The following is a 20,918-nucleotide window of genomic DNA, read 5'->3' on the forward strand; positions in this document are numbered from 1 at the left end:
CACATGGCATGGCTGGGAAGAGGGAACAGAGGCAGGGGCTGAGCAGAAGTACCCAAATGATGACAGAAAGAGGGAGACAGGAAGCCAGTCTGTCCCCAGATTACTGGGGGAGGGGCTGGAGGCCACCCTGTAAGTCTGTCCTCTGTTTCTCTTCAGGGAACTATGAAAGGTTTTTTGAGGCGAGCAGCCTAATCCAACCAGAGTTTTGGAAAATTATCACTGTTGTGAGCAGTCCCATTGTCAGCTGGAAATACCACCCTCCTCACTGGGTTGTTTTGAGAAGTAAATGACATATAACTTTTGAGAAATCTTTGCAAACTGTTAAGCATTTCCCACACCAACGCATTACTGATATGTGATTAAACCGCTACAGATGGTAAGTTAGGATATAATAAATGGAATGTCAGAAAAGAAGTTGTCCTGCTTTGTGAGAGCTGGCAATAGAGTCCTGCTGTATCTATAACCTGGTTTCACCTGGACACAGGTTTGGGGGGGATGATTTTTGCTTAAACACTGACCCTAACCCTCTCGCCAGGGCTCCAGCCCTCATCAGTGAGAACTCTACCTTATCTGAAGCCCCGAGATCTGTGCAAAGGAGCTGCTGTGACACCCCGTCCGCACCAGCTGCTCCTATATTTAGTTACTGGTGTTGGCACTTGGGAACTTTAGAGCCTGGCAGCCACTCTGAAGGGCAACTCGAGCCTCTTGCTCCATGTGTGCGAGCTCCCCCCACTCCCACCCCCACTGGCTGCAGCGGGTCCTCTGGACCGCGCAAGCTAAGGAGCCACTGGGGAAGTGCGAAGCAGTCGGCTGGATCGGACCCAAGTAGCCCCGAAGGCCCACTCGAGCCCAGACAGAGTTGACCCACTTTTCCACCCAAGGGAAAGAAGCCCGCTGGGGCGAGAGCGGCACGGACTGGCCCCCTGTTTTTCAGCCATGAGGTTCCCAGAGCCGCGTGCGTGCTTCTGTACGGGCATCTAAGCATCCTCGGGCTGCGCCTCCCAGGACTGAGCGCGGTGGCCAGGCCAGGGTCCCCACGCCTCGCGCTAGGGGACCGCCTCACCGTCTTCCCCACCCCCCGGCGCCCGTAGCCAATGGCTCCTCGTCGCCGGCCCTCCGCTCGCCAGGCAGGCGGAGACTGGGGAGAATAAAGCAGGCAGAGAGGAGAACGCTGGTGATCGCTGAGGGCCGGGGACTCCCGCGCTACCCGGAGGCCGAGAGGAACGCTCTGGGACAGGCGTCTGCAGCTCCCCGGAGGGGAAGCAAACCCCGAAAAGTGTGGCTTCAGGCACGAAATTTACAACAGTCTCTCCCAGCAGGGGCGCCTCCCGCGGGGAACGGAGGCCCCCTCGGGACGGCTTCCCCAGGCTCCCTATTCCCTGGTACCTCGGCGCCCGCTCCCCCGAGCCAGCCGGGGTCCAGCCGCAGTCTGCAAGCCAGAGCCGGCGCGGCGCCGGGCCTCTTGGCACTGCAGAAGCCGCAGCTGATGCACCGCTGCTCCTTCCGCGGGGTGACTTGGGGGAGGGGAGGGTACACTACGGAAACGGGGACATTTCTCTCCCTCTCTCCCCCAGCCCCTCCAGCGCTTAGCCTCAGACTACGTTTACTTTGCGGGGCACGAAGGTGGGGCCCCGTTCGGGGCCGCTCTCTGCTCCACTTACGGCGACAATGCCTCCTAGCGCCCTGCGCAGCGCAGTCACGCTCCCTCGGCCGCCGGCGGCGCCCCATGCAGCAGCGGCGAGCTGGAACTGGCCGGGAGGGGGCAGAGGAGCTGCGGTCTCTGAGCGCACGGTCGCCTGGCCAATCGCAGCGCCAGGAGCCGCCCCAGGGAGGGAGTAGGCAGCCGCGCGCAACCAATTAGTGCGCGGGTCCTCACGAGGCGCCCCCGGAAAAGCGGCCTGTGCGCTCTCGTCCGCAGGGTGGATCCGCTTTGTGTTCGGCTTGTGGAGGAAAAACGCTTTGGACGGCGGGAGTGTAGACCGGAACGTGCAACAGATCCCACGATTAATAGGACTGAGTCTCCAGATTTGTTTTTCTCGAGGGAGCAGAGTTGAATTAGCCAGATCAGGGGTACTTTGAGAAAGGTGAAGATGGGGACTAGGAAGCTTTTCCCGTCGTGCCTTCAAGGCGCCCATTCAGGTTTTTAGAGGCAATAATTCTGGCTACGCTAAGTAACTCTATCAAATAAGAATTAAAATGTATAAATACCTACTTCACAGGGTCATTGTGAGGATTAATACCTGAAAAGTTTAGTGCAGTGCCCGGCATGATGGCTCAGGGAAGGGTAGCTGCTTCGCAGGCCTACGTTTACAGAGGATTCCCCATAGACTCTTTACTAGGCACTGTGGGGAGGAGCAAAGAGATGAGGCCCCTAACTCAACCAGCGATGGTGGTCAATGAGTCAAATGCTCTAATAAACAGAAGCATGTGTTAAATATGTGGGAGTCCTGAAGAAAGAACGTTTAATTCTGCCCCTGGGGATTGGGGTAGTTAGATAAGGAACACACATTCACTTGGGTCTTGATGGATATTATGAGTTAAATTGTGTCTCCCCCCCAAAAAAGATATGTTGAAGTCTTAACCCCCAGTACCTCAGAATGTGGCCTTATTTGGAAATATGGTCATTGCAGGTATAATTAGTTAAGATGAGGTCATACTGGCATAGGCTGTGACTGGTGTTCTTATAAGAAGAGAAGAGACACATCGACACAAAGGGAGAAGGCCATGTGAAGATGGAGGCGTAGTAGAGTGATGTGTCCACAAGCCAAGGAATCCCAGGGAGTGTGGGCAAGGATCAGAAATTAAGAAGAGGCAAGGAACGAATTCTCCCTCAGAGCCTCCGAAAAGGAACCAGTTCCGCTGACACCTTGATTTCAGACTTCTAGCCTCCAGAACTGTGAGAATAAGTTTCTCTTGTTTTCAGCTACCTAGTTTGTGGCAATTTGTTGCAACAGCCCTGGGAAACTGCTACAGTAGGTGAGTCGGAATAAAGGGAAGGGGATGAGAAACACCTCCAAGAAAGTCTTTCAAAACTGAATGCCTGGGCTGTGCCGGCCTGACCTGGCCTGGCTGAAGGGAGGTGGTGGGAGGGCGTTATGGCGGAGGCCGGGCCACAGGCGCCGCCGCCCCCGGGCACCCCAAGCCGGCACGAGAAGAGTTTGGAACTTCTCACTACCAAGTTCGTGTCGCTTCTGCAGGAGGCAAAGGACGGCGTGCTTGACCTCAAGCTGGCAGCTGACACCCTAGCTGTTCGCCGGAAGCGGCGGATTTATGACATTACTAATGTGCTGGAAGGTATCAGGCTGATGGAGAAAAAATCCAAGAATAGCATCCAGTAGAAGGGCGTGGGGCCTGGCTGCAATACCCGGGAGATTGCGGACAAGTTGACTGAGCTCAAGGCAGGGATCGAGGGGCTGCAGCAGCGAGAGCAAGAACTAGACCAGCACAAGGTGTGGGTGCAGCAGACCATCCGGAACATCACAGAGGACGTGCAGAACAGCTGCTTGGCCTACGTGACTCATGAGGACATCTGCAGATGCTTTGCTGGAGATGCCATCCAGGCCCCGTCGGGCACCAGCCTGGAGGTACCCATCCCAGAGAGCCTCAATGGGCAGAAGAAGTACCAGATTCACCTGAAGAGTGTCAGTGGCCCCATCGAGGTGCTGCTGGTGAACAAGGAGGCATGGAGCTCAACACCTGTGGCGGTGCCTATGCCGCCACCCAAAGATCTACTCCAGAGCCCACCTGCTGTCTCTCCCCCTCCGCCTCTGCCCAAGCCTGCTCTGGCCCAGCCCCAGAATGCCTCACGCCCAAGCAGTCCCCAGGTGACCACCCCCAACCCTGTTCCCGGCAGCACCGAAGCCCAGGGGGTGGCCAGTCCAGCAGCTGAGATCACAGTGAGTGGTGGCCCTGGAACTGATAGCAAGGACAGTGGTGAGCTCAGCTCCCTCCCGCTGGGCCTGACAGCACTGGACACCTGGCCGCTGCAGTCCTCTGCCCTGTTGGACAGCAGCAGCAGCAATAGCAGTTCATCCGGGCCCAACCCTTCTACCTCCTTTGAGCCCATCAAGGCAGACCCCACAGGTGTTCTGGAGCTCCCCAAAGAGCTGTCAGAAATCTGATCCCACTCGAGAGTGCATGAGCTCAGAGCTCTTGGAGGAGCTGATGTCCTCAGAAGTGTTTGCACCCCTCCTCCGCCTTTCTCCACCCCCTGGAAACCACGATTACATCTACAACCTGGATGAGAGTGAAGGTGTCTGTGACCTCTTTGATGTGCCTGTTCCCAACCTCTGATTGACAGGGGTATGCCCTTTGTGGCTGGGACACAGACTGTCTAACCTGGGGGCCACCTGGGGACCTCCCCCCACCCCACCCCTACACAGCTTGAGAGCCGCAGACTCCTGGCTTCCCCAGCCTTCCCTCACTGCGCAGTTCTGGCCACAAGTCCCACTCCTGCACCAACACCTGTTCTGTGCTGGGAGAGCAGGGGAAAGGGGCTTAGCCCGCTCCACTGTGGAGCCAAAGTGTTTGCCACTCCTTTTTTGGGGACTTCCCCTATCTGGTAGCCTCCCCCCACCCTCCCAGAGTTCAGTTTCAGCTGCCACCCAGTGGCACAGATCCAAGGACCCTCCGTCACCCTCCTAGGGCAGCTCGTCCAGCCCCACCGCCCTGTACCTGCCAGCCCACCCCCCTCCAGGAGGAAGCATGGGGTGGGGCTGGGCACTTGCCAGCACCTAGCCTAGCCTCCTTCACTTCTCCCCATGCAGATCACACAGCTCCTCTGTACCGCTCACGTGCCCCCTTTCTGCTGGACCCGTGGCCCTGAGAACCTGCTGGGGGTGGGGTGAGGAGCAGGTTGCTAACAGGAGGAATGGAAATATCTAGCTAGGAATCTGGGTGGGAGAGTCCCTGAGGATTGGCCCAGCCTCCGGCTGACCTGCAGCTCCCCTCTTGTTTCTTGCAGGGTTTTTTTGAATTTTTGAATTTTATTTTATTTATTTTTTTATACAGCAGGTTCTTATTAGTTATCCATTTTAGACATATTAGTGTATATATGTCAATCCCAATCTCCCAATTCATCACACCACCACCACCCCCCTCCGCTGCTTTCCCCGCTTGGTGTCCATATGTTTGTTTTCTACATCTGTGTCTCAGTTTCTGCCCTGCAAACCGGTTCATCTGTACCATTTTTCTAGGTTCCACATATATACGTTAATAGACGATATTTGTTTTTCTATTTCTGACTTACTTCACTCTGTATGACAGTCTCTAGATTCATCTACATCTCTACAAATGACCCAATTTCGTTCCTTTTTATACCTGAGTAACATTCCGTTGTATATATGTACCACATCTTCTTTATCCATTCATCTGTCGATGGGCATTTAGGTTGCTTCCATGACCTGGCTATTGTAAATAGTGGTGCAATGAACATTGGGGTGCATGTGTCTTTGTGAATTATGGTTTTCTCTGGGTATATGCCCAGTAGTGGGATTGCTGGGTCATATGGTAATTCTATTTTTAGTTTTTTAAGGAACCTCCACACTGTTCTCCATAGTGGCTGTATCAATTTACATTCCCACCAACAGTGCAAGAGGGTTCCCTTTTGTCCACACCCTCTCCAGCATTTGTTGTTTGTAGATTTTCTGATGATGCCCACTGTAACTGGTGTGAGGTGATACCTCGTAATTTTGATTTGTATTTCTCTAATAATTAGTGATGTTGAGCAGCTTTTTGTGTGCTTCTTGGCCATCTGTATGTCTTCTTTGGAGAAAAGTCTATTTGGGTCTTCTGCCCATTTTTAGATTGGGTTGTTTGTTTTTTTAATATTGAGCTGCATGAGCTGTTTATATATTTTGGAGATTAATCCTTTGTCCATTGATTCGTTTGCAAATATTTTCTCCCATTCTGAGGGTTATCTTTTCGTCTTGTTTGTAGTTTCCTTTGCTTGCAAAAGCTTTTAAGCTTCATTAGGTCCCATTTGTTTATTTTTGTTTTTATTTCCATTACTCTAGGAGGTGGATCAAAAAAGATCTTGCTGTGATTTATGTCAAAGAGTGTTCTTCCTATGTTTTCCTCTAAGAGTTTTATAGTGTCCAGTCTTACATTTAGGTCTCTAATCCATTTTGAGTTTTTTTTTGTGTATGGTGTTAGGAAGTGTTCTAATTTCATTCTTTTACATGTAGCTGTCCAGTTTTCCCAGCACCAGTTATTGAAGAGACTGTCTTTTCTCCATTGTATATCCTTGCCTCCTTTGTCATAGATTAGTTGACCATAGGTGTGTGAGTTTATCTCTGGGCTTTCTATCCTGTTCCATTGATCTGTATTTCTGTTTTTGTGCCAGTACCATATTGTCTTGATTACTGTAGCTTTGTAATATAGTCTGAAGTCAGGGAGTCTGATTCTTCCAGCTCCGTTTTTTTCCCTCAAGACTGCTTTGGCTATTCGGGGTCTTTTGTGTCTCCATACAAATTTTAAGATTTTTTGTTCTAGTTCTGTAAAAAATTCCATTGGTAATTTGATAGGGATTGCATTGAATCTGTAGATTGCTTTGGGTAGTATAGTCATTTTCACAATACTGATTCTTCCAATCCAAGAACATGGTATATCTCTCCAACTGTTTGTATCATCTTTAATTTCTTTCATCAATGTCTTATAGTTTTGTGCATACAGGTCTTTTGTCTCCCTAGGTAGGTTTATTCCTAGGTATTTTATTCTTTTTGTTGCTATGGTAAATGGGAGTGTTTCCTTAATTTCTCTTTCAGATTTTTCATCATTAGTGTATAGGAATGCAAGAGATTTCTCTGCATTAATTTTGTATCCTGCAACTTTACTAAATTCATTGATTAGCTCTAGTAGTTTTCTGGTGGCATCTTTAGGATTCTCTATATATAGTATCATGTCATCTGCAAACAGTGACAGTTTTACTTCTTCTTTTCCAATTTGTATTCCTTTTATTTCTTTTTCTTCTCTGATTGCCGTGGCTAGGACTTCCAAAACTATGTTGAATAATAGTGGTGAGAGTGGACATCCTTGTCTTGTTCCTGATCTTAGTGGAAATGCTTTCAGTTTTTCACCATTGAGAATGATGTTTACTGTGGGTTTGTCGTATACAGCCTTTATTATGTTGAGGTAGGTTCCCTCTATGCCCACTTTCTGGAGAGTTTTTATCATAAATGGGTGCTGAATTTTGTCGAAAGCTTTTTCTGCATCTATTGAGATAATCATTTGGTTTTTATTCTTCAATTTGTTAATATGGTGTATCACATTGATTGATTTGCATATATTGAAGAATCTTTGCATCCCTGGGATAAATCCCACTTGATCATGGTGTGTGATCCTTTTAATGTGTTGTTGGAGTCTGTTTGCTAGTATCTTGTTGAGGAGTTTTGCATCTATATTCATCAGTGATATTGGTCTGTAATTTTCTTTCTTTGTAGTATCTTTGTCTGGTTTTGGTATCAGGGTGATGGTGGCCTCATAGAATGGGTTTGGGAGTGTTCCTTTCTCTGCAGTTTTTTGGAAGAGTTTGAGAAGGATGGGTGTTAGCTCTTCTCTAAATGTTTGATAGAATATCACCTGTGAAGCCATCTGGTCCTGGACTTTTGTTTGTTGGAAGATTTTTAATCACAGTTTCAATTTCATTACTTGTGATTGGTCTGTTCCTATTTTCTATCTTCCTGGTTCAGTCTTGGAAGGTTATACCTCTCTAAGAATTTGTCCATTTCTTCCAGATTGTCCATTTTATTGGCATAGAGTTGCTTGTAGTAGTCTCTTAGAATGCTTTGTATTTCTGCGGTGTCTGTTGTAACTTCTCATTATTCATTTCTAATTTTATTGATTTGAGTCTTCTCCCTCTTTTTCTTGATGAGTCTGGCTAATGGTTTATCAATTTTGTTTATCTTCTCAAAGAACCAGCTTTTAGTTTTATTGATCTTTGCTATTGTTTTCTTTGTTTCTATTTCATTTATTTCTGCTCTGATCTTTATGATTTCTTTCCTTCTGCTAACTTTGGGTTTTGTTTGTTCTTCTTTCTCTAGTTCCTTTAGGTGTAAGGTTAGATTGTTTATTTGAGATTTTTCTTGTTTCTTGAGGTAGGCTTGTATTGCTATAAACTTCCCTCTTAGAACTGCTTTTGCTGCATCCCATAGGTTTTGGATCGTCGTGTTTTCATTGTCATTTGCCTCTAGGTATTTTTTGATTTCCTCTTTGATTTCTTCAGTGATCTCTTGGTTATTTAGTAACGTATTGTTTAGCCTCCATGTGTTTGTGTTTTTTACGTTTTTTTTCCCTGTAATTGATTTCTAATCTCATAGTGTTGTGGTCAGAAAAGATGCTTGATATGATTTCAGTTTTCTTAAATTTACTGAGGCTTGATTTGTGACCTAAGATGTGATCTATCCTGGAGAATGTTCCATGTGCCCTTGAGAAGAAAGTGTAATCTGCTGTTTTTGGATGGAATGTCCTGTAAATATCAAATCTATCTGGTCTATTGTGTCATTTAAAGCTTGTGTTTCCTTTTTAATTTTCTGTTTGGATGATCTGTCCATTGGTGTAAGTGAGGTGTTAAAGTCCCCCACTATTATTGTGTTACTGTCGATTTCCTCTTTTATAGCTGTTAGCAGTTGCCTTATGTATTGAGGTGCTCCTATGTTGGGTGCATATATATTTATAATTGTTATATCTTCTTCTTGGATTGATCCCTTGATCATTATGTAGTGTCCTTCCTTGTCTCTTGTAACATTCTTTATTTCAAAGTCTATTTTATCTGATATGAGTATTGCTGCTCCAGCTTTCTTTTCATTTCCATTTGCATGGAATATCTTTTTCCATCCCCTCACTTTCAGTCTGTATGTGTCCCTAGGTCTAAAGTGGGTCTCTTGTAGACAGCATATATATGGGTCTTGTTTTTGTATCCATTCAGCGAGCCTGTGTTTTTTGGTTGGAGCATTTAATCTATTCATGTTTAAGGTAATTATCGATATGTATGTTCCTATGACCATTTTCTTAATTGTTTTGGGTTTGTTTTTGTAGGTCCTTTACTTCTCTTGTGTTTCCCACTTAGAGAAGTTCCTTTAGCATTTGTTGTAGAGCTGGTTTGGTAGTGCTGAATTCTCTTAGCTTTTGCTTGTCTGTAAAGCTTTTGATTTCTCCATTGAATCTGAATGAGATCCTTGCCTGGTAAAGTAATCTTAGTTGTAGGTTCTTCCCTTTCATCACTTTAAATGTGTCATGCCACTCCCTTCTGGATTGTAGAGTTTCTGCTGAGAAATCAGCTGTTAACCTTATGAGAATTCCCTTGTATGTTATTTGTCTTTTTTCCTTTGTTCCTTTCAATAATTTTTCTTTGTCTTTAATTTTTGCCAATTTGATTACTATGTGTCTCAGCGTGTTTCTCCTTGGGTTTATCCTGTATTGGACTCTCTGCACTTCCTGGACTTGGGTGGCTATTTCCTTTCCCATGTTAGGGAAGTTTTTGACTATAATCTCTTCAAATTTTTTGTCAGGTCCTCTCTCTCTCTTCTCCTTCTGGGACCCTTATAATGTTGTTGCGTTTAATGTTGTCCCAGAGGTCTCTTAGGCTGTCTTCATTTCTTTTCATTCTTTTTTCTTTATTCTGTTCCGCAGCAGTGAATTCCACCATTCTATTTTCCAGGTCACTTATCCGTTCTTCTGCCTCAGTTATTCTGCTATTGATTCCTTCTTGTGTATTTTTCATTTCAGTTATTGTATTCATCTCTGTTTGTTTGTTCTTTAATTCTTCTAGGTCTTTGTTAATCATTTCTTGCATCTTCTCAATCTTTGCCTTCATTCTTATTCCGAGGTCCTGGATCATCTTCACTATCATTATTCTGAATTCTTTTTCTGGAAGCTTGCCTATCTCCACTTCATTTAGTTGTTTTTCTGGGGTTTTATCTTTTTCCTTCATCTGGTACATAGCCCTCTGCCTTTTCCTCTTGTCTATCTTTCTGAGAATGTGGTTTTTGTTCCACAGGCTGCAGGATTGTAATTCTTCTTGCTTCTGCTGTCTGCCCTCTGGTGGATGAGGCTATCTAAGAGGCTTGTGCAAGTTTCCTGATGGGAGGGACTGGTGATGGGTAGAGCTGGCTATGGCTCTGGTGGGCAGAGCTCAGTAAAACTTTAATCTGCTTGTCTGTTGTTGGGTGGGGCTGGGTTCCCTCCCTGTTGGTCATTTGGCCTGAGGCGACCCAACACTGGAGCCTACCCGGGCTCTTTGGTGGGGCTAATGGCGGACTCTGGGAGGGCTCATGCCAAGGAGTACTTCCCAGAACTTCTGCTGCCAGTGTCCTTCTCCTCACAATGAGACACAGCCACCCCCCGCCTCTGCAGGAGACCCTCCAACACTAGCAGGTAGGTCTGGTTCAGTGTCCTATGGGGTCACTGCTCCTTCCCCTGGGTCCCAATGTGCACACTACTTTGTGTGTGCCCTCCAAGAGTGGAGTCTGTGTTTCCCCCAGTCCTGTCAAAGTCCTGCAATCAAATCCCACTATCCTTCAAAGTTTGATTCTCTAGGAATTCCTCCTCCCATTGCCAGACCCCCAGGTTGGGAAGCCTGATGTGGGGCTCAGAACCTTCACTCCAGTGGTTGGACTTCTGTGGTATAGGTGTTCTCCAGTTTGTGAGTCACCCACCCAGCAGTTATGGGATTTGATTTTATTGTGATTGCGCCCCTCCTACCATCTCATTGTGGCTTCTCCTTTGTCTTTGGATGTGGTGTATCTTTTTTGGTGAGTTCCAGTGTCTTCCTGTCGATGATTGTTCAGCAGTTGGTTGTGATTCTGGTGCTCTCGCAAGAGAGAGTGAGAGCACATCCTTCTACTCCGCCATTTTGAACCAATCTCCAGCACCTCTCTTGTTTATTCATTTATCCTCATTTAGAGCCATTTGCAGAGATTTAGAAAGATTTGCAGTAACGAATGGATTCCTATATAAAGATTATTTTTATACTTTTTGCAACAAAAGGAAATTGTAATATTTGTACAGTGTCCAAGTGAATAAAGGCCATGCCTAAGGCAAAAACAAACAAACAATAACCCTGAATGCCTAGTGTATGTAAGGCCTTGTGTCATGGAGTGTACCAAAGTGAATAGGACACAGACTCTGCCCTCAAGAGATTACCACTCATGGCGGGTGGGAGAGGGGGAGCGATGTGGGCGGCAAGCAGCCATGTTTTCTGACTCCTCGTGCCTTCCCGGGAAGACTACGAAGGCCTCTCCCCAACCTCATCATCACCCCATCCCTGCCACACACATACCAGGTACCAGATATAAATAACATATCAATCAAGTCGCATTCTGCCCAAGCCAAGATCCTCACTGCTCTGGACAAATCAGACTCTGCTACTTCTGTTTCATTTAAAACCAGCCTGACGTTTCTGGCCAACTTCTACACATTGTTGCCGAAAACTCGGACTCTGTTCACCAGTGCTGAACAGAAATGCAGAGACAGAGCTTTGGAGGAGTAGAAAAGAGTAGCTTTATTACTTTGCCAGGCAAAGGGGGCCGCAGCAGGCTAACACCCTCAAGGCTGTGCCCCCGTTCCTGGGAAATAGGAAGGCGTCTTATAGTTTCAGAGTGGAAGATAGGGCTGTAGATAAGGATCAGGACTGATGTCTTCTTGCATTCTTCTTTCCTCCTGGAGACACTGAGATCATCAGGGCTGGCGTCAGGCGGTTCCAGAGCAGGTTCTGGTGCTCTGGAATTGAGAGTATCGTTATGTGACCTTCTTTCTGGAATGAAGAATGCTCACAGAGGAAAGGAGTGTTAGGGAGTGTTGTCTTAGAGAAGTAAACATCAGGGACATAGTACAACTTTAGCTAGAGGGCAATCATTTTCAGAGTGCAATTAAGCAAGAAAGAGAAGGGGGATAAAACATCTATAGAAGACCGGTTGAACGGGCAGAAAGAACAAGGGCTGAATAAGGGCTAACATAATGGGGGGTGCCTCAACTAGTTTCTGCTACAGCAATATGGATGTCTTCTCTCCCCTGCTAGGCCTTATGCAGACCTGGGATAGCGTGTGTAGTGCATTGCACAAGGTAAGCACTCAATAAATACCACTGATGGCCCCAGCCTGGGATTTCCCATTTTCATGCCTCACCTCTCCTCCTCTCTCAGGAATTTCATCCTGGGACCGCCTACTCCACATGGACATGACTCCTCCCCAGCTCAAAAGCCACCTCTTCTATTCCTGATGTGTTTGCTCTCCAGAGCACTTTCTGCATCACACCCATTAATATGGCACATCTGCACAGGTCTTTGCTCCCAAGACTCTGCCTGATTTCAAATAGACCAGAGCCAGAGCTTGGCATGTGGTAAGTGCTTGTATCAGTCAGTACTTTTTTTTTTTTTTTCTGCATAATAGAATACCCCAAAACTTAGAAATGACTTTTAAAAATATTTATTTAGTTCATGATTTTGTGGGTCAGGATTTTAGGTTTGGCTCAGCTGGGCAGTTCTTCTGGTCTCAGCTGGACCCTCTCATGCTGCTGGGGTAGTTGCTAGGCAGCCAGAGGCTCTACTTCTTGGGGGTGGCTGTCAACGGAGGTAACTGGGCCACATGTTACTCATGCACCAGCAGTCTAGCCCAGGCTGGTTCACATGGAGCTGCAGGTTTCCAAGAGCAAGACTGGAATGATGCAGGTTTCTCAAGGCCTAGGCTCAAAACTGGCACTGTGTCACTTCCGTAGTTGTACTGACTAAACTATGTCACAACAGCACCCAGATTCAAGGGTGGGGAAATAGACTCCATCTGCTGATGGCAGGAGCAGCAAAGTCACGTTGAAAGGAACACGGATACAGGGATGGATAGAGAATTGGGGCTAGTTTTGCAATCTACTGCAGTACTCAAAAATATTCCCACAATATCTACCACATAGTGGGTACTCTGTAAGTATTTATTGACAGTGCTAAGATTTTCAATCACAATGTTTACAGACTTCATGCAATGCAATTAATTGGCAAAATTTTAGCCCTCATTCATAAGCTATCCATTACTACCTTTAGTTTCAGAATAGCAAATGAGGAGGTCAGGAATACAGGCCTGTACGAGGGGAAACCCCACTGAGGCTCCCCTGGGAAGGAGTTCAGCTGGCCCCAAACAGCCTCCTCTGAAGGGATCCAGAGCATCTTTAGAGAACTGGGTCCCCTAGGGACCTGGTCCAAACATGGTCACGTGGTTGGAAGCCATACATCTTTACCTGTGAACAGAGAGAGACTTAGATGTTAGTCAGGGCTCGAACACAGCCCCCGTTAAGCCTGATTGCCTTGCAAGCTGCCTGCCAGATAGGAAGCAATTTTGTGTGATGACAAAATTGTTATCTGGCTGTTTCCTGGAGGGTCTGTCCCTCCACTGAGCAGGATAAATTCTCAGGGCACCTGTGGAAGGGACATATATTGTGGACAGAGCCCGCAGCTCAGTTCCTATGACTGAGAGCCCTGATGGGGAACGCTTCCCATCAGAGAATTACTAGAATCAATCTCCAGGCCTGCTGTGGTTTGAATTGTGTCCTCCCAAAAAGATATGTTGGAATCTTAACCCCAGTGCCTCAGATTGCGACCTTAGAGAGATAATCAAATTAAAATGAGGTCAACAGGGTAGACCCTAATCCAATATGACTGATATCCTTGTAAAAGGGGTAAATTTGGTCACAGACAGACACGCATAAAGGGAAGACAATGTGAAGGGGCACAGGGAGAAGAGGGCCACCTACAAGCCAAGGGTTGAGAGCTGGGACAGATCCTTCCCTCACGGCTCTCACCTTGATTTGTCAACCCTGCTAACACCTGGTTTCAGACTTCGAGTCTCCAGAACTGGGCGATAGTAAACTACTGTTGCTAAGCCACCCAGTTTGTGGTACTCTGTTACAAAACTAATACAAGGCCTTCAATTTCTCCTTTTCCATTCTGTTCTCCTCGTATTTACCCTTATCATACACCCCTTGAGGGGAAAATACATTTAGGTAGAAATAAAACATGAAGTCTCAGGGACATGGATGAGCCAGACCCCATGTATCATTCTTTGCCTCCCTGAGTCCTCCACCTGGGGCCACACCTCTGCCTGGAGCTAAGTTACCAATAGCCAGGATCTCAAGGTCAGTCCAAGTTACTGCCATCCTAAACAGAAGAGCAGTTCACCCCAGTCCCTCTTCCAGAAAGTTCAGCCTGGAGCCCCCCTCTAGATACTGCAGGGTTTGCAAAGATGATCAAGAAGTAGTCAGTTCCCTCAAGATGCTTGCAGTTTGCCGTGGGGAATAAGACTCACATAAAAAGTAACCGTAATAAAGTGTTTCTCAAGCTTCAGCCATTGCCATACCACTTTCTGGATATTCGCTATATCTGAGCCCCACCCAGCAGTAAACTTGAGTCACTTATATGGACTCAGAGTGTCCATGTAAGTCCTGCACATCTTTTTCCAACTCTGCATTTAGTGGCATCCTGTAGGTTATTGGAAACAGGCATGGTGAGAGAATTTACAGCATGGAAACCAGCACACACTACAAATTAGGACTTTTGCTGGGGGGGGAGATACAGCTTACTTACTTTTTCCTTTAAATTGACTCACTTTTTAACTTAAAAATGTTTATTTTATAGCCATGACATGGAAGCAACCTAAATGTCCATTGACAGATGAACGGATAAAGAAGATATGGTATATACATATGGAATACTACTCAGCCATAAAAAGAATGAAATACTGCCATTTGCAGCAACATGGATGGACCTAGAGATTACCATACTAAGTGAAGTAAGTCAGACAGAGAAAGACAAATATCATATGATATCATTTGTATGTGGAATCTAAAAGAATGATACAAATTAACTTATTTACAAAATGGAAATAGACTCACAGACTTAGAAAACAAATTCTGGTTACCAAAGGGGAAGAGGGGGGAGGGAGGGATAAATTAGGAGTTTGGGATTAACAGATACACACTATTATATATAAAATAGATAGAGCTACCATATGATCCAGCAATCCCACTGCTGGGCATACTTCTGGAGAAAACCATAATTCAAAAGGATGCATGCACCCCGATGTTCATTGCAGCACTATTTACAACAGCCAGGACATGGAAGCAACCTAAATGTCCATCCACAGAGGAATGGATAAAGAAGATGTGGTACATATATACAATGGAATATTACTCAGCCATAAAAAGGAATGAAATAATGCCATTTGCAGCAACATGGATGGACCTAGAGATTGTCATACAGAGTGAAGTAAGTCAGAAAGAGAAAGACAAATACCATATAATATCGCTTATATATGGAATCTAGAAAAATGGTACAGATGAACTTATTTGCAAAGCAGAAATAGAGTCACAGATGTAGAAAACAAACTTATGGTTACCAAGAGGGGAAAGTGGGGGGTGGATACAGGGAGGAGCATTCCTGAGGCTTGGAGTGGGGGGTAAGGAGATTGGGATTGACATATACACACTACTATATATAAAATAGATAACTAATGAGAACCTACTGTATAGCACAGGGAACTCTACTCAATGCTCTGTGGTGACCTAAATGAGAAGGGAATCTAAGAAAGAGTATATATATATGTATATGTATAACTGATTCACTTTGCTGTACAGCAGAAACTAATACAACATTGTAAAGCAACTATACTCCAATAAAAATTAATGAAAATAAAATAAATAGATAAACAACAAGGACCTACTGTATAGCACAGGAACTATATTCAACATCTTATAATAACCTATAACGGAAAAGAATCTGAAAAAGAATATGTGTATATATATATATATATATATATATATATATATATATATATGAATCAATTTGCTGTATACCTGAAACTAGCACAACATTGTAAATCAACTATACTTCAATTTTTTAAAATGCTTATTTTAAAAGGAAACTTTGTATCATTACTGCAAATGGAAACCAGTATCATTTGCCATAGATAGAAAGTAACCTTAAAAATAAACAGTAAGTCAATTATATCTCAATAAAAGTGGAAAACATTAAAAAATATAATTAAAATGAATCACTGTTATTAAATTATAGCAAATTATTGTTGCCTGCTAAAGGCCTGCTTCTGGGGCTGTTCTTTTTGTTATAAAAGGAGTCTAGCAAGTGTTAGAGAGATTGTAAAGCATACCAGTGCCTTGGTTAATTCAAAATGATTGAACAAGATTTGAAAAGGCAATAACTCTCACATCAGTGCTCCTGGAGCTCCAAGAATCAGCTCCTTGGGAAAGACTGTTGTATTGAAACAAAGAGAAATTTGAGTTCAGCAGTACCAAGTAAAGAGTTTCAAGGACAGGCTGCTCCCAGCGTGCCCACCAACTGCAGGAAAAAAAATGATACTTGAATAAATCTTAAAGGATGGACTGGATTTCAATAGGCAGAGAGGAGCAAGAAGGGGGTGAGAGTGGGAAAGGAGTAGCGAGGAGAAGACAATTCCCGGAGGAGGGCTCAGCTTGAGCAAAGGCTTAGAAGTCAGGGAGCACAGAGAGCATCCCTGAGGCTTGGGGTGGGGGGTAAGGAAGCAGTGGCAATAGTAGGAAAGGGTGCACTGAGCTGTCCATGAGAGCCTTTGCTGCCAGAATGATGAGGGGGTACTTGATTTCGATTTACTGGGTGTTTCAGTTAGCTCCTGCTTTGCAACGAACCTCCCTGAGAGTTAGTGGCTTACAACCACAAATGTGTATTATTCCTCTCAGTTCTGTAGGTCAGCCGGGCAGTTCCATCTGAACTGGCTTGGCTGGTCTCTGCAGTCAGCTGGCACCTGGCTGGGGCTGGCTGGTCTAGGACAGCTTCACTCCTGTGTCTGGCAGTAGGCAGGCTGTGGGTGGAGGGGCCTCTGCTCCACATGGTCTCTTATCTCCCAGGGGGCCAGCCCAGGTTAAAAAGCAAACACAGCGAAAGCACTTTCTAAGCCTCTGCTAGTGGCACAGATTTTCTATTATCCGATTAACCAAAACATGGCCAAGCCTGGAGTCAATACGGACACCAAGGGCACCAAGGGTGTGGATACAGGGAGGAGTAACCATATTGGGACCATAACTGCATCAGTCTCCCACAGTAGATAATGGAAGAGCTTTGAAAGCCTTTGAGCAAGGGACTGGTGTGATTATGGAAGCGTTATGGGAGGAAGGAGCAGAGCATGGGATGATTTGAAATAATAATGATAACAATAACAATGATGGTTTATACCTAAAATGTCACTTTTTCCACCAAGCACCCTATTTTATCTTTTCAGTCTTTACATACATACATACATACTTACATACACACACACACACACATACCTGTTAGTAGCCCCATTTTAAAGGTGAGTAAACCAAGCCATGGAGAAGTTAAAGAGCTTGTCAAAGGTCATGCAGCTACTAAGTGGTAGAATTAGGATTCAATTTCAGGTAGCTTAACTCCATATCCTGCATGTATAAACACTGAACTGTCGACTGAAAAAAATGCAGTACCTAAAAGTTGAGAGTTATGTTTTATTCGGTGGACATTCTTAGGACTTCAAACCCAGGAGGCAGCATCTCAAATAATGCTGAGAGACTGCTCTGAAGAAGAAACGGGGATGCCAGAACATATGGAAGTTTTTGCAACAAAACCAGGTAGTCAGAACATTAAAGATTACTGTTAATAAAAGAAAACCAGATATCTCAAGTTAAGGAATTTAGCACTTTCCTATGTATGGAAAGATGCAAGAGTGTGGGCTCACTGAAATCATTCCTTTGGTATGCACCTCAGCTATCTGGGGCCGGTAGCCTGTGTTTTCTCATCCTGAGTTTCCTCAGGTGCACCGTTGGGGGTGGCTGCAGCAGCTGACTACTAGATGGGCTTGGCAGTGGGCAGCCCCTTTGTCTCCATCCTGAGTTCTCTCAGGGCGGCTGTATTGTAATGGCTTGATGGCTGCAACATCCTTTGTTTACTGATATGGCAGGCAATATTTTCGTTCTCAAAACCATGGACGGGCCCATGAGAAAGCCCTTTTGGTGGTCTGTGTGAGGAAGACAGGGCCAAATTTAGGGTAGTTGTAAAGGGGACAAAAAAAGGACAGATTCAAGAGATGCTTCTGAGGTAGACTCTGCAGCACTTGGAAACTGATGCAGGGATGAAGGAGGAAAGTGTATGGGAGAGGTGTCAGGTGTGGGGGACTAGGCTGTGCCCTGCACAGGATTAAAGTACCAGGAGGGGGGCTTACCTGGCGGTCCAGTGGTTAAGACTTTGCACTTCCACTTCAGGCGGCACACGTTCGATCCCTGGTTGGGGAACTAAGATACTGCATGCCCCGTGGCGTGGCCAAAAAAAAAAGAAAAAGGTACCAGGAGGACTTTCTGGTCTAGGGTGAATAAAGAGGAGGAGGATTTAGGGGATGTTGAGAAGGATGTTAAGGGGATGTCCATTTGGAGCCGTCCAACAAAGTCTTGGAAGTGGAGGTCAGGAGATCCAGAGGGCTGGAGGTCAAGGCTGCAGTTTCATAGGTCAGAGGCCCTGGTTGAAAGCATGTGAGAGAAGGATCCTCAGAGAGCAGGGAGGGGAGGGCACAGTGAGAAGTGGCAAGGTCTGAGGAGGAAGACTAGAGGAACATCTGAAGGTGGACGCTGAGGGTGAGAGAAGAGAAGTCAGCCGGCTAGAGAGGGCAGAGTGGGCTCCCAAAAGGTGTGGGTCTGGAGAGCTTCCGTGGAGACTTGGGCAGCAGAGCCAGGTGCTGCAGGGAGGTGAGGAGGGGAAGAACTGAGGAAAACCACTGGCTTTGATAATTTGAAAGTTGTTGATGAACACTGCTAGGGGCAGGACCAGACAACTATAACAAAACAACAGGAATAACAACACATAGCACTTAGTATGCATCAGGCACCATTCTAAGCATTTTACACATATTTACTCATTTACTCCGTACAATAGCCCTTGTCATCCTCCCCCCTCCCCTACTCCCAGCCTCCTGAGTAATCCTCAGACTCTAACCACAGTGGAAACAAGATATGGCTGCTTTGATCCTTCCCCTGAGCAGAGCTCTTCGTGGGCACATCCTCTCTCTTCCAAGCCTTTCTGGGTACAGAAATCCCTTTGGATCCTCCTGTGAAGGCAGTGTTTTCCCCTATAAGGACCCCACAACCAGGATATCTCTGTGCTCATCACAATGGACTATCTCAGCCTGGGTGAACCTCTCATTTACTTCTACTGTCTTTGAACTCTGCCCCAGAAATACATGCATCCTATTAAATTTTCAGATCCTCAAAAAACACTAAAAGCTGTTTAAAGGCAATGACTGGGACTTATTCCTCCTCGAATCTCTCTTTGATGCCCAGCACAGTACTTGCATCTAGAACTAAATCAGTGTTTTCAAATTTATAGGTCAATACTCATCAGCAGGTTGAGAAGCCAATTTAGTAACTGTATTCGTTATCTATTGATGCATAACAAATTACCCAAAATTTAGTGGCTAAAACATTTATCGTATCGTGGTTTCTATGGGTCAAGAATCTGGGCGTGGCTTAGCTGGGTCCCTCGGCTCTGATTCTCTCACTGTCTCTCACTGTCTCTGGAGGCTTGACTGGGAAGAATCCTCTTTTTTAAAATTAATTAATTAATTAGTTAATTTTTGCTGTGTCGGGTCTTAGTTGCGGTACGCAGGATCTTTGTTGAGGCCTGCAGGATCTAGTTCCCCGACCAGGGATTGAACCCGGGTTCCCTGCATTGGGAGCACAGAGTCTTACCCACTAGACCACCAGGGAAGTCCCAGAATCCTCTTAATCCTGTTGGACTAAGACCTCAAATCCTCAGAAGTTGTTGGCAAGAACCTCCCTCCATTCTTTGCTACGTGGCCTTTCCATAGCACATCCCTCAACATAGCAGCTTGCTTTATCTAAGCAAGCCAGTAAGAGGGCAAGAGGGAGTGTCAGCAAGAGAGAGTGCTAGCAAGACGGAAGTTGCAGTCTTTCTTAACCTAATCCTGGAAGTGACATCTCATCATGTTTGCTGTTTTCTGTTCATTAGATGCAGGTCAGTTGGTCCAGCCCACACTCAAAGGGAGGGGGTTACATAGGTATGAATATCAGGAGGTTGGAAACATTGCGAGCCGTTTCAGAAACTGCCAACCACAGTGGGTAATATCAACATTTCTTATGAATAGAATAGAATAGAATACAACAGGGAGATTCACATGTGGTAAGGGTATTATTTAACAAAACTTTTGTTTCGGTTTTATACATGTGTATGAACGTACTGAGTCATGATACAAGTGTGGGATTTTTAAACTGTAAATCAATGTCAAAAATGCTTATGAGCCACTGTACTAGGTGATGGCTCAGTTCTTTCAGCATTTTTTTTAATTGAAGTATGGAAATAGAATTACAGATATAGAAAACAAACTTATGGTTACTACGGAGTGAGGGGGTGTGGGTAGGGATAAATTGGAAGATTGGGATTGACATATACACACTGCTATATATAAAATACTATGCCCCAATAAAATTTTTAAAAATAAGTAAATGAATAAATAAATTGAAATATAGTTGATTTACAATGTTGTGTTAGTTTCAGGTGTACAGTAAAGTGATTCAGTTATACATATATATATTCTTTTTCAGATTCTTTTCCATTATAGGTAATATATATATATGTGTTATAGATATTGAATATAGTTCCCTTTGCTATAAAGTAGGTCCTTGTTGTTTATTTTATATATAGTAGGGTGTATCTGTTAATCCTAAACTCCAAATTTATCCCTTCCCTCCTTCAGCAGTTTTTAAATTTCAGCTTTATAGAATTATATATGATATATAAAATTGTAAGATATTTAAAGCATACATCGTAGTGACTTGGTATAGATATACATTGTGAAATGTTTCCCCCATCTAGTTAATTAACACATCCATTACCTCACATATTTATCCTCTTCTTTTTTATGTGTGAGAACATT

At 45.1% G+C, this 20,918-nt stretch overlaps 1 protein-coding gene, 1 long non-coding RNA gene and 1 pseudogene across 2 annotated transcripts in view; 1 reads left to right on the forward strand and 2 right to left on the reverse strand.

The window, feature by feature from the left end:
* Positions 1-1,750, reverse strand: part of LRRC20 (leucine rich repeat containing 20) — a 61,935-nt gene extending 60,185 nt beyond the window's left edge. Inside the window, exon 1 of the mRNA XM_068547738.1 lies at positions 1,662-1,750. The gene's annotated coding sequence lies outside the window, so the exon portion shown is untranslated. The remainder of the gene's footprint in view (positions 1-1,661) is intronic.
* A 1,345-nt stretch (positions 1,751-3,095) lies between these two features.
* Positions 3,096-4,472, forward strand: LOC137767614 (transcription factor E2F4 pseudogene; annotated as a pseudogene).
* Positions 4,473-11,484: 7,012 nt separating this feature from the next.
* LOC137767094 (uncharacterized) overlaps positions 11,485-20,918 on the reverse strand; it is a 32,764-nt gene continuing 23,330 nt past the window's right edge. The window contains exons 2-3 of the long non-coding RNA XR_011074482.1: positions 13,019-13,218; positions 11,485-11,715 (exon numbers count right to left, since the gene is read on the reverse strand). This is a non-coding gene — a long non-coding RNA (uncharacterized lncRNA). The remainder of the gene's footprint in view (positions 11,716-13,018; positions 13,219-20,918) is intronic.

This window comes from Eschrichtius robustus, chromosome 7 (genome assembly GCF_028021215.1).
Source record: "Eschrichtius robustus isolate mEscRob2 chromosome 7, mEscRob2.pri, whole genome shotgun sequence".
NCBI lineage: Eukaryota > Metazoa > Chordata > Mammalia > Artiodactyla > Eschrichtiidae > Eschrichtius > Eschrichtius robustus.